This window comes from Theropithecus gelada, chromosome 2 (genome assembly GCF_003255815.1).
Source record: "Theropithecus gelada isolate Dixy chromosome 2, Tgel_1.0, whole genome shotgun sequence".
Classification (NCBI taxonomy): domain Eukaryota; kingdom Metazoa; phylum Chordata; class Mammalia; order Primates; family Cercopithecidae; genus Theropithecus; species Theropithecus gelada.
The window spans coordinates 11,444,313-11,458,050 of record NC_037669.1 but is presented as its reverse complement, the minus strand read 5'-3'; the positions used below and the strand labels follow the sequence as shown (position 1 = coordinate 11,458,050).

Sequence of the window (13,738 nt, the reverse complement as noted above, 5' to 3'; positions counted from 1 at the left end):
TATTTAAGATAGTCACCTGGTTGTGTTATCAAATAACAGATCTTATTCATTCCAACGATATCTTTGTGTACATTAACCACCCCCACTTCTCCTCCCCACCTGCCCATTACCCTTGCCAGCTTCTGGTAACCATCATTCTACTCTCTATCTCGATGAGTTCAATTTTTTAATTGTTAGCTCCCGCAAATAAGTGGGAACATGCAGAATTTGTCTTTCTGTGCCTGGCTTGCATATGTCACTTAGCATAATGACCTCCTGTTCCATTCATGTTGTTGCAAATGACAGGATCCCACTCTTTTTTATGACTGATTGACCCTCCATTGTGTATATGTACCACATTTATTAATACAAAAAAAGATTCATCTGTTCATGGACATTTGGCTCCAAATACAAAATCCAAATAAATGTGTATACATACCACATTTATTAATACAAGAAAAGATTCATCTGTTCATGGACACTTGGGTTGCTTGCAAATGCAAGTATTGTGAACAGTGCTTCAAGAAACATGAGAGTGCACATATCTCTCCCGTATACTGATTTCCTTTCTTTTGGGTATAGACCCAGCAATAGGATTGTTGGAATATTTGGTAGCTCTATTTTTAGTTTTGAGTAACCTCCCTACCATTCTCCATAGTGCTTGTACTAATTTATATTTTCACTAACAGTATACAAGGATTCCCTTTTCTCCACATCCTCACCAGCATTTATTATTGCCTGTCTTTTGAATAAAAATCATTTTAACTGAGGTGAGATGATCTCTCATTGTAGTTTTGATTTACATTTCTCTAAGGATCAGTGATATCATGCACCTTTTCATACACTTGTTTGCTGTTTATATGTCTTCTTTTGAGAAATGTCTAGTCAGGTCTTTTACCCATTTTTAAATTGGATTATTAGATTTTTTCCTATAGAATTGTTTGAGCTCCTTATGTATTCTGGTTATTAATCCCTCATCAGATGAATAGTTTGCAAATATTTTCTCCCATTCCATGGATTACTTTAATGCTCCCATTCCTTATTGATTGCATCTTCTGCTGTACAGAAAGTTTTTAACTTGATGTGATCCTATTTGTCCATTTTTACTTTGGTTGCCTGCTTGTAAGATTTTACTCAAGAAGTCTTTGCCTAGTCCAATGACCTGAAGTGTTTCCAGAATGTTTTCTTGTGGTAGTTTCATAGTTTGAGGTCTTAGATTTCAGTCTTTAACACATTTTGATTAGATTTTTGTATATGACAAGAGACAGGGGTCTAGTTTCATTCTTCTGCTTATGGATATCTAGTTTTCCCAGGACCATTCTATTTAAGAAACCATCTTTCCCTATTGCATGTCCTTGGTTCCTTTGTCAAAAATGAGTTCACTGTAGATGTATGGATTTGTCTCTGGGCTCTCTATTCTGTTTCTTTTCTCTGTGTGTCTGTTTTTAATGCCAGTACCATCTTGTTTTTGTTACTATAGCTCTATAGTATAACTTGAAGTCAGGTAATGTGATTCCTCCAGTGTTATTCTTTTCGCTCTGGATAGCTTTGGCTATTCTGGATCTTTTGTGGTTCCATATAAACTTTAGGATGATTTTTTGTATTTCTGTGAAGAATGCCATTGGTATTTTCATAAGAAATGCATTGACTCTGTAGATTGCTTTGGATAGTATGGGCATTTTATGGATTCTTCCAATCCATAAATATGGAATCCATTAATACAAAATAATTTTTAACTTATGGTTGCCTTCTTCAATTTCTTGCATCAATATTTTATAGTGTCCATTAGAGAGATCTTTCACTTGTTTGGTTAAGTTTATTCATAGGTATTTTATCTTATTTGTTGCTATTGTAAGTGGGATCATGTTTTCATTTCTTTTTCAGATTATTCACTGTTGGCATATAGAAGTGCCACTGATTTGTGTAGGTTGATTTTGTATCTTGCAACTTTATTGAATTTGTTTGTTAATACTAATAGTTTTTTGATGGAGTCTTTGGGTTTTTTCAAATAAAAGATTATATCATATGCAAATGAGGATAATTTGATTTCTTCCTTTCCAATTTGGATGCCTTTATGTTTTTCTTTTGTCTGATTGCTCCAGCTCTGACTTCCAGTACTGTGTTGAATACCAACGATAAAAGTGTTCGTCTTCGTTTCCTTTAGAGGAAAAGCTTTCAGTTTTTGCCCATTTAGTATGACAGTAGCTGTGGGTCTGTCATATGTGGCTTATCATGTTGAAGCACATTTCTCCTATACCTAGTTTTTTAAGGGTTTTTATCATGAAGCAATGTTGAATTTTTTCAAATGTTTTTCCACATCAATGAAAGTGATCACATAGGTTCGGTCCTTTGTTGATATGATGTGCCACATTGATTAATTTGTGTGTGTTGAACCATCCTTTCATCCTTCAGAAAAATACCACTTGGTCATGATGAATGATCTTTTTAATTTGTTGCTGAATTTAGTTTGCTAGTATTTTGTGGAGGATTTTTGCATCAACGTTAATCAAGGATAAAAGCCTGTAGGTTTTGTTTTGTTTTGTTTTGTTTTGTTTTGAGTGTGTCTTTGTCTGGTTTTGATGTCATGGTAATCCTTGCCTCGTAGAATGAGTTAAGAAGTATTCCCTCTTCCTCTATTTTTTCAGCATATTCCGAGTAGGATTGGTAATAGTTCTTCTTTAAATGTTTAGTAAAACTCAGCAGTAAAGTCATAGGGTCTTGGGCTTTTCTTTGCTGGGAGAATTTTTATTATGGCTTTGATCTCATTACTTGTTATTTCTCTGTTCAGGTTTTGGATTTTTTCATGGTTCCATCTTTGTAAGTTAGGAATTTATTTGTTTCTAGGAATTTATTCATTTCTCCCGTGTTTTCCAATTTTTGACATGTAGTTGTTCTTAGTAGCCTCTCATGATTGTTTGAACTTTTGCAGTATCTATTGTCATGTCTCCATTTTAATCTCTAAATTTATTTATTATAGTCTTATCTCTTTTTCTTAGTTGGCTAAAGGTTTGTCCATCTTGCTAGGCTCTTAAGAAGAACTTTTCCTTTTACTGGTCTTTTATATTGCTTTCTTCATTTCAATATCATTTATTTCTGCTCTGCTCTTTATTATTACTTTTCTTCTACTAATTTTGAGTTTGGTTTATTCTTGCCTTTCTAGTTCTTTAAGATGTATCATTAAATTATTTATTTGATGTTTTTCTTCTTTTTTGATGAAGGTGCTTACAGCTCCATACCGCCCTCTTAGTATGACTTTTGCTGCATCCCATAGGTTTTGGTATGTCATGTTTCTCTTATCACTTGTCTCAAGAAATTTTACAGTTTCCTTATAACTTCTTCATTGACCCACTGGTCATTCTGAAGCATGTAGTTTAATTTCCATATGTTTGTATACTTAACAAAATTTCTCCTGTTATTGATTCCTGCTTTATTCCATTGTAGCCAGAGAAGATATTTAATATTATTTATTTATTTTTGAATGTTTTAAGACTTGTTTTGTTGTCTAACATACGGTCTTTCTTTGAGAATGAGCCATGTGCTGAGGAGAAAAATACTGTGTATTCTGAAGCCATTGGGTGAATTATATCTATTAGGTTCATTTGGTCTATAGTGCAGAGTAAGTCCAATGTTTCTTTGTTGATTTTCTGTCAGAAGCTCTGTCAAATGCTGAAAGTGGGGTGTGGAAGACTCATTATTATTTTATTGGGGTCTATCTCTCTCTTTAGCTCTTTAGCATTTCCTTTATATATCCGTATGCCCCGGTGTTGGGTGTATACATATTTAAAATTGTTATTTCCTCTTTCTGAATTAAATCCTGTATTGTTATATAATAATCTTTCTTGGCTTTCTTTATACTTTTGTCTTGAAATTTATTTTTGTCTGATATAAGTATAGCTACTCCTGCTCTGTTTTGCTGTCCCATTGCATGGAATATCTTTTACCATCCCTTTATTTTCAGTCTATGCGTGTCTTTACAGGTGAAGTGTTGTTCTTGTAGGCAACGGATCACTGGGTCTGTTTTTTTCCCCCATTCAGCCACTCTATATCTTTCAGTTGAAGAATTTAGTCCACTTACATTTAATGTCATTGTTGATAGGTAAGGACTCATCCCTTACTCCTACCATTTTGTTATTTGTTTTTTGGTTGTTTTGTAGTCTTCTTTTCTTTCTTTCCTTCCTTCCTGTCTTCCTTTTAGAGAACGTAATATTTTTCTGATGATATGTTTTAATTTTTTGCTTTTTGGTTTTTCTGTATCCATTGTATGTTTTTAGATTTGAGGTCACCATAAGTATTGCAGATAATATAGCCCATTATTTCAAACAGATGACAACTCAATACTGATTGCATAAACAAACAACTAACAAGCAAAAAGAAAACTAATAGAAAATCTACACTTTAATATAGTCTCCCTGCATTTTAACTTTTTGTTGTTTCTATTTATGTCTTTTTGTACTGTCTACGTCTTGAGAAGTTGTTGTAGTTATTAGTTTTGATTAGTTCATCTTTTTGTCTTTCTACATAAGATATGAGTAGTTTACACAATTAATTACAGGTTAGAATAGTCTGTGTTTTTCTGTGTGCTTACTATTACCAGTAAATTTTTAATCTTCAGATGATCTCTTATTGCTCATTAACATCCTTTTCTTTCATATTGAAGAAATCCATTTAGCATTTCTTGTAGAACTGGTATTGATGAAATCCCTCAGCTTTTGTTTGTGTGGGAAAATATTTATCCTTCATGTTTGAAGGATATTTACACTGGATATACTATTCTCGGATAAAAGTTCTTTTTCCTCCAACACTTTAAATATGTGATGCCACTGTCTCCTTTCCTGTAAAATTTTCACTAAAAAGTCTGTGCCAGGAATATTGGAACTTGATTTTATGTTGTTTCTTTTCTCCTGCTGCTTTTAGGAATTTTTCTTTAACCTTGACCTTTGGAAGTTTGATTATTAAATGCCGTGAGATAGTCTTCTTTGAGTTACATCTGCTTGGGGTTCTATAAGCTTCTTGAACTTGAATATTGATATCTTTCTCTAGGTTTAGGAAGTTCTGTTATTATCTCTTTGAATAAACTTTCCAGCCTTATCTCTTTCTCTTTATCTCCTCTTTAAGGCCAATAACTCTTAGATTTGTGTGTGTGTGTGTGTGTGTGTGTGTGTGTGTGTGTGTGTGTGCGCGTGCAGAGCTAGCCGAGGTTTTATTTTGGGGAAAAAATTGTCTTGTAGCTGCAGTCATGGGCAAAGGGGGTACTACAGGCAGTAAACTGCCCCTGAAGGTGGGCTGAAGGCTAGAGCTGAACCTCAGGTGGGTCTTGCATTCTCCTGCACAGCTGCCTCCCCCGTGGTCTCTGGGACAGCCACAGGATGGGTAGCCTGGGAGGGGCTGCCATGGCTGTTCACTTTGGCAGGACATCAGAGGACTTGGACACCAGCTTTCCATTGTGGGTCTTGATCCTCTTCATAACCATGGCCCTGATGGAGCAGGTGCAGCTGAAGGAGGTGGAGCCCATGCCGGAGCCAAAGCTGAAGCCCAGGCCATAGTTGAGGCTGGGGCTTGTGAGGTCCCCATAAGCTGAGCTCAGCCCACCTGCATAGCCACCAGTGGTCTTCACATGGGTACTCATGTTCTGCATGTTCTGCATCCCTGACTCCAGCCAGCTCTCCACGCCCTCCAGCAGCTTCCTGTAGGTGGCAATCTCAATGTCCAGAGCCAGCTTGATTTCATCAGCTCCTGGCACTCATGCAACTGCTGCACCATGTCCTGCTTGGCCCACTGCAGGCGGGCCCCAGCTCATACAGCTTGGTGTTGGCATTCTTAACCATCAGCTCCCCATGCTGCTCAGGATCTGTGGTGGCCTCCGGGGAAGCCCTCTGGCCTTTGAAGCCCTCTGTGTCAGGCTGGAGTTAGCTGATGTTCCAGTTCATCTCAGAGATCTCCATCTTTGTATGATGCAGGTCATCCCCATGCTTCCCAGCGAGCGTCTGCAGCTCCTCATACTTGATCTGGTACATGCTCTCAGCCTTGGCCTGGCTGCGGTTGGCGATCTCTTCATACTGGGCCTTGACCTGGGTGATGATGCTGTCCATGTCCAGGGAGCAGCTGTTGTCCATGAGCAAAACCACAGATACGTCCAAGATCTGGGACAGCTCCTGGATCTCCTCTTCATACAGCTGCCTGTATGATCTCGTCAGTCAGCCCTTCCAGGCAAGACTCCAGCTCTACCTTGTTCACATAAGCATCACCTACATCCTTCTTGATGAGGACAAATTCATTCTCCATCTCTGTACGCTTATTGATCTTATCCTTATATTTGTTCTTGAAGCCCTCCACTAGCCCCTGCATACTGCCAAGCTCTGCCTCCAGCTTCAGCTTCTCCTGGTCCAGTCTCCAGCTGCCACTGAAGGTTGTGATGTAGCTCTCGAACATGCTATCCATGTTACTCAAAGTCATATTTTCCTGCTGCAGAAGGCTCCACTTGGTCTCCAGCATCTTATTCTGCTGCTCCAGAAACCATAACTTGTCAATGAAGGAGGCAAACTTGTTGAGAGTCTTGATCTGCTCCTTCTCCTGAGTGCACATGGCCTGGATGTTGGGTTAAGGGGGCTCAGCAGGCTCTGGTTGACTGTGACAGCTGCGATGCCTCCCATTGTGCTGGTCCCACCACAGCCTCCACCCAGGCCACCCCAGAAGCTGCTGCTGCCCACTCAAGAGAGGCTCGAGAAGCTGATGTGGACATCGGGCCCACTTGTGTAGGAGTGGCTGCTGAAGGCCCAGGGGCCAGAGGTGAACACCTTGTAGGACTTCTGGGTTACCCTGGTGGACACAGTGGAGGCAGGAGTGGAGGCAGGTGGCCTGAATGCAGTGGAGATACAAGGAGGAATGGAGAAGTTGCTTCTCACGGCTATTTTCTAGATCTTGTAGTAATGCTTCATTATTTTTTATTCTTTTTTCTTTTATCTCTTCTGACTGTATTTTCAAATAGCCTATCTTCAAGCTCATTAATTCTTTCTGCTGCTCTATCAATCCTGCTATTAAGAGACTCTGACGAATTAGGTAATCAGTTGCATTTATTAACTCCAGAATTTCTGGTTGATTGATTCTTTCTATTATTTCAGTTTCTTTGTTAAATTTATCTGATAGGATTCTGAATTCCTTCTCTGTGTTATTGTGAACGTACTTGAGTTTCTTCAAAACAGCTATTTTGAATTCCCTGTGTAAAAGGTCACCCTGTCTCTCTAGGATTGGTCCTTGGTGCCTTATTTAGTTTGATGAGGTCATGTTTTCTTGAATGGTCTTGTTGCTTGTAGATGTTCATCAATGTCTGAGCATTGACAAGTTAGGTATTTATTGTAACCTTTGCAGCCTGGGCTTGTTTGTACCCATCCATCTTGGAAAGGCTTTCCACATATCTGAAAGGACTTGGTGTTGAATCTAAGTTTTTTCTCACTGCAGTCATATCTGCATTAGAAGGTACCCCAAGCCCAGTAATATTATGGTTCTTTCAGACTCATAGATGTACCACATTGGTGGTCTTGGGTAAGGTCTGAAGAATTATCCGGATTACCAGGCAGACTCTTGTTATCTTCCCTTACTTTCTTCCTAATAAATGGATCCTCTCTCCCTCTCTCTGTCTTTCTCTCTCTCTCTCTCTGTCTCTGTCTCTCTCTCTCTGTCTCTCTTTCTCTCTCTCTCTCTCTCTCTCTCTCTGCCTCTCTGCTGAGCTGCTTGGTGCTGGGTCAGATGTGACATAAAAACCTCTGTGACCACCATACTGAGACTGTGCAGCGTCAAACCTGAAGTCAGCACATTAACGGGTCTTCCCCCAAACCCACTGTAACTACTGCTTGGTTACTGCTTATATTTTTTCAATACCTTAGGACTCTGCAGTCAGCAGACGGGAAGGATATCCAGACTTTTGTCCTTTCCTTTGGGGAAGCAAGTTCCCCCAGGCCCAAGGATAGTCCAGAGATGTTGTCCAGGAGCCAGGGCCTGGAGTCAGAAACCTTACAGATCTACCTGCAACAGCTAAGCTGGCACTGAAACCATCAGACCAAGTTCTTCCCACTATTCCTTCCCCTTTCCCCAGGGAAAATATTCTCCTCATATACACCCCCACCACAGGCCCACAGGGACTTTTGCCAGAGTACCATGATGTTCACTTAAAGCCCAGGGGCTCTTTAGTTAGCTTTTGGTGAATGCTTTCAGGCCTGGGACTCACCCTTCAGGACAGTAGGCTTCCCTCTGGCCCAGGGTGGGTCCAGAGGTGCCATCGAAAAGCCAAAGTCTGAAATCAGGTACTCTAATAGCCTGCTTGGTACTCTTTCTCACTGTGGCTGAGCTGGTACCTAAGCTCAAGAGAAAGTCTCCTTTGCTCTTCTCTCTGCTTTTCTTAAGCAGAAGGTTCTTTTCTCATAGCCACCACAGCGGTGAATGTGCTGGGTCACGCCTGAAGCTAGCACATCTCAGAATCTCACCCAAGGCCTGTAGCATGTACTATCCGGTTATACCACTGCTGAAAATTCAGAGCCAATGACCTTTTGAAGAGCAGGTAATGAATCTTGCCAGGACTATATCCTTCTCTTCAAGGCAGCAAGTTCCCCTCTGGCCCAGGGTGCATCTGGAAATGTCATTTGGGATCTAGGGCGTGGAATGGGGACCTTGTGACTCTGCCTGGTGTCTTATCCTACTGTGGCTGGGCTGGTATCCAAGTTGCAAGACAAAGGCTTTACTCTTCCCTCGCCTCGCCTCAGGCAGAAGGAAGGGATCTCTTCTGGAGCAGTGAGCTGCACTGCCTGGGGCTGGGGAGGGGTACCACAAGCACTCCCTTAGCCGCCCTGGCTGGTGTCTCAGTAGGTTCCATGCCTCCCAAGTCCACTAGTTCCAAGTCCAGTTCAGCACTAGGACTTGCCTCGTAATTGTAGTCCTGGTGGCCTAGACTGCCTTTTGAGTTTATTTAATACGCCACAGTACTTTAGTCTACAGTTGGGAGGCTTGCTGAAATTCAAGTTTTGACCACTGAAATGTGCAATTCCCCTCTGGCTAGGGCTGGTCTAAATGTTCACTACATGGATGCTAGCTGAGTTTTGCCCAGTGTTGGGAGCACTGAGTCCTAGTATAAAGTCCCACAATCACTGTACTCTCCCTCCCCCAAGCACACAGATTTCTTCTCCACACCACATGGCCAGCAGCTGCCATGGAGTGGGGAGGGGTGGTGTCAGCAATTTAAGACTGTCTTTCCTATGCTCTTCAGTGCTCTTTTGGCAACATGAAGTTGAAACCTGGTATTGTGATCACTCACCTGATTTTTGGGTCTTATGAAGGTGCTTCTTTATGTAGATGGTTGTTAAATTTGGTGTTCCTGCAGGGGGGATAATTTGTGGAGGTTTCTATTCAGCCATCTTGCTCTGCCTCTAACTGCCTATTTTATCACTACTTAAGGATAGAGATCAACGTGTAATGGTTTTCCAGTACAAATGCAAACACTTTCTTTTAGGAAAACCAACAAAATCTCAAAGATTTATTGCCCTGTAAGACATTACCCAGATTAACCAGTTTTAGATCAGCACCTTACCCCCTTGAATACATATTTATTTTATATTTATATGAGTCCTGATTTTACCTTTTTGAGTATTATGCTTTAATATAATACAGTTAATATAAATGTGCTTTTTTATGTAGGTAATTTAAATTAGGCTTCTTTAACTTAGAATTTAAAATCACAACACATAGAAAGTTACTCATTTCTTCCAATTTTAAATTTGTTCACATGAGCAGGGATCTTATTTGCAAGTTGCCAAATAAACTAAAATATATGCTAAATAATACATTTTTACAGAATAAAGGAACACAAAAACTGAACTTTTTACATGTGAAGAAAATGTTTTATTCATAGATATAATTTTACTTTTAATTTTGTTAAGTGCATATATATGAAAGCATTGGCAAAATGAGCATTTGGAGAACTATTTCTATATCATATTACTAATACTGGTCAATGATGTGAGGTGTTATTGAAGTATTTTTAACTGATAAGGCAGTCCTCATCTTTATTCTGTCTTAAGATCACAACAAAACATCTCAGGGGTGTTAAAGTGGAGAAAAATCTGTATGTTAGATTGATGAAATATGGCATAACACTTGTCAGAGAAAGATAAGCATCATAGGAAAGATACAACCAAAGCTTTTCGAGTGCCAAAATGAGAAAGATTATTTTTGTCAGGGTGATCAGGAAGAAATTTCTGAGGATAGTGGTAGCTATGGTGGGCTTTGATAAATTTGAATTTGACAATCTGAGTTCATCTATCAACATGACATATCATTAGAGAAAATAGCAAGAACAAAGCATGCCTAGAAAATAGCAAGTACACAAGGAAAAACCTAGAGGATGTGCAGGGATTGTTAGGGACTGAAATGTGTTTCCCCAAAATTCATATGGACATTGTATTTAGAGATAGGACCTTTAAGAAAATAATCAAGGTTAAATAAGGTCACAAGAGCAGGGTCCCAATCTAATAGGACTGCTATCCTTACAAGGAGAGGAAGAGACACAGGAGATCTTTCTCCAGGAACATAGAGAGGAAAAAGGCCATGTGAGAAAACCGTGAGAAGGTAACTATCTGCAAGTCAGATGAGAGGTCTCAGCAGAAACCTATTCCAATGGCACCTCAATCTTAAACGTCTAGCTTCCAAACGTACAAAAGAATAAATGTCTGTTGTTTAACCCAACCAGTCTGTGGTATTTTGTTATGTCAGCCTGAGCTAAGACAGAAATGTAGGAGGATGTAATAACAATAACAATACATACTACTCAGTGAATATATTATTTGCTAACATACACATTGCTTTGGTATAGCATCTCTATTTTTAAAGAACCCCTACATGTTAAGTTTTACCTTATAGGCGAGAATATAAAGAAAGAAGATTTGGCAACTTGACCTCAATCACATAACTCATAAATAGTATAACAGAATTCCAAACTGATTTTAGCACATGCAAGGGCGTTCTGGGCTGGCTTGTATAAAATATTGAGTGCTGATTATGCAGCTCTCTTCTCAAAGGAGCATGTTTGAAATCAGCCATGGTTGAAGTATTCACACTTGAGAAATTGGCAAACACTAAATATCAGAATATTTTTTCAAATAGCTGGTTGTTAAACATTCACCATCACACCAGTGACGACAATACATTACCTCCTGCATAAACGAAAAGAAAAAAATCTGGAAAGACAGGTTGAAGCTATTTTGCAAAGGGTTTAAATGTTGGCTAAATGTGTTTATTGTTGCTGTAGAAGAGCATTAATTTATCAAAGTTCAGTTCATTGCCAAAATATGATAGAATTAGACTGAAGATTATAGTTAATAAGCACTTTTTTATTGCCTGTTAACAAAAGAGAGTGAGTAATGGCTTACGTTCTCTGCCAAAAGAAAGCAAGCCGTTGTGGAGTTTCCCAAATTTAGTGCCTTTTTGTAAGCTATTGTCTTACTCTAATTTAGTCGCTGCCTTTATGTGGCATTCTGGAGAAATGTTATAAACTGAAATGGCTGGCAAAGCAGGTAGAAAATATAGTACTAGAGGGACATCAAAAACTCCTAGAAAAATTGTCACACTGGGTGTTAAAATGCAAATTTTATGAATGTTAAGGGCAGGTGAATGCTCCAGGAATTAGTGGAAAAAACAGATGGCAACAATAGCTTATTAGGCATTGCTACACATTGTTTTATAAAGAACATCATAAAAAAATACTACAGTCTGAGCAGAAGTAAATAACAAGGCATGAATGGTGGTTGAAAGAAACTACGGCTGATGGCCAAATCTCAAACTCTAAGGAGTTAATGAGGAGGAAATATTAACTGTTTTTCTGCACATATCCACAAGGTCTATGCTCTAAAAGACACTATGTACCTCATTGTAAAGATCATACCCACGTTTAATGAACATCATTTGCCTGTGGTTTTAATGTTGCATGATGGCTAAGCATATGTATAATGGAACAAACATCAAGCTGACCTCAAAATGTATCTTATAACACCAAATGATTTAAGAAAATAAAGCAATATCTATAAAACCTTAAAAGAAAAAAATCAGTGCCCAATCATACATCATCAAGTTGTAAATCATCTAGGTTCATGATGCAGGCCAGGTGCGGTGGCTCATGCCTGTAATCCCAGCACTTTGGGGGGCCGAGGAAGGTGGATCACGAGGTCAAGAGATTGAGACCATCTTGGCTAACATGGTGAAATCCCAATTCTCCTAAAAATACAAAAATTATCTGGGCATGGTGGCACACGCCTGTAGTCCCAGCTACTCAGGAGGCTGAGGTAGGAGAATCTCTTGAATCTGGGAGGCAGTGGTTGTAGTGGGCCGAGATCGCGCCACTGCACTCTGGCCTGGTGACAGAACAAGACTCTGTCTCAAAAAATGAAAGAAAGAAAAGAAAAGAAAAAAATGCAAAGATAAAGTTCATGTTAATGATTAGTTGGAAAAAGGTCTGCTAAAAACAGTAATAAACACTAAACACTTAAAATAAAAATCAGGTATCTATTATCCAGGCTATTATTACTGAAAAGAATTGACTTTGAGCATTAAACCAAATAAACATATAGATCTAAACTAATTCTTTATAAATTTGCATGCAAATTTAAATATTACAGAAAATCAGATAAAGATTCAATCTTGAGTTAAATTAATGAAATCATTTAAATAATTTTAATTGGGGATAGTTAAGTTTGGGTAGTTAGTTTCTGTCATTCCAAAAGATGACACAAAAATATTATATTCCTAATATTTCATATAGGAGTTTCAAAATTATTGTTTTACTTTTACATTTATATAAAAAATGAGAACATGTTTTTAAAGCTTTTTAAATAAAGAAATATTACATTATGACAAAGCAGAAAAGGACTCCTACAGTTTATTATTAAGAAATAATCCTATATGCAGATAATAAAATTCATTTAGTTCTATATTAGACATTAGAAACTTGAAAATGACTCCTTAAACACAGGGGCAATGGTGACATAAGTATATTTTTCCACAAAAAACCTTTAGTATTCATTAAAAGTAATGGTGAGAAATAATTTATAATAATATGAGAAAATACTTAAATGTTTGGATAGAAAATTCATGTGTATAGTAATCTATATGTGCACACACATACAACATCCGAAGTGCATAAAAGTCAGCTACTTACACTCTATAAAATATATATTCAAATGAATATACAAAAATTCCTCTTGTTTGTATAACTGTTACAGAATTCTAGATAATGTTTCTTTCCTTTAGCACACCTGCACACACCCACACACACACATATGCACACTCACGTAAAACAAACAAATACATGTAATCATATAGAGTTGATTCCTGTCATCTCATGGTAATTATGTTCTTCTATAAAATTACCATCAACACTGAATTACTGAATACTGTGTTACTGATCCTGGGTAAAATACAGGGTTAGGTTCTTTTAAGCCTCTGGTCATAACATTTTCATAAACCACTCAATATGTAACCCTATTTTGTGTGTATTTCTATTAAAAGACAGTATTTAATATATATTTCTTACAAATAATTATATGCAGTATTTCTTCATAATAAAACACTAGCCACAAAGGGTTTATCATTTTACTGACTCTGGTTATGTGGCTATAAATTTCTTTGGCTTTTAGCCTCACAATAGTGATGTTTAATACACCTTTTTTATTGATTGTTATCCCATGATGACACAAATTTACCCATTTTCTATTTTTTTCCTGTA

General features: G+C 38.1%; 1 pseudogene; it reads right to left on the bottom strand.

Moving 5' to 3' along the window:
• Positions 1-5,377: 5,377 nt before the first annotated feature.
• On the bottom strand, positions 5,378-10,026 carry LOC112618409 (annotated as a pseudogene).
• Positions 10,027-13,738: the final 3,712 nt, after the last annotated feature.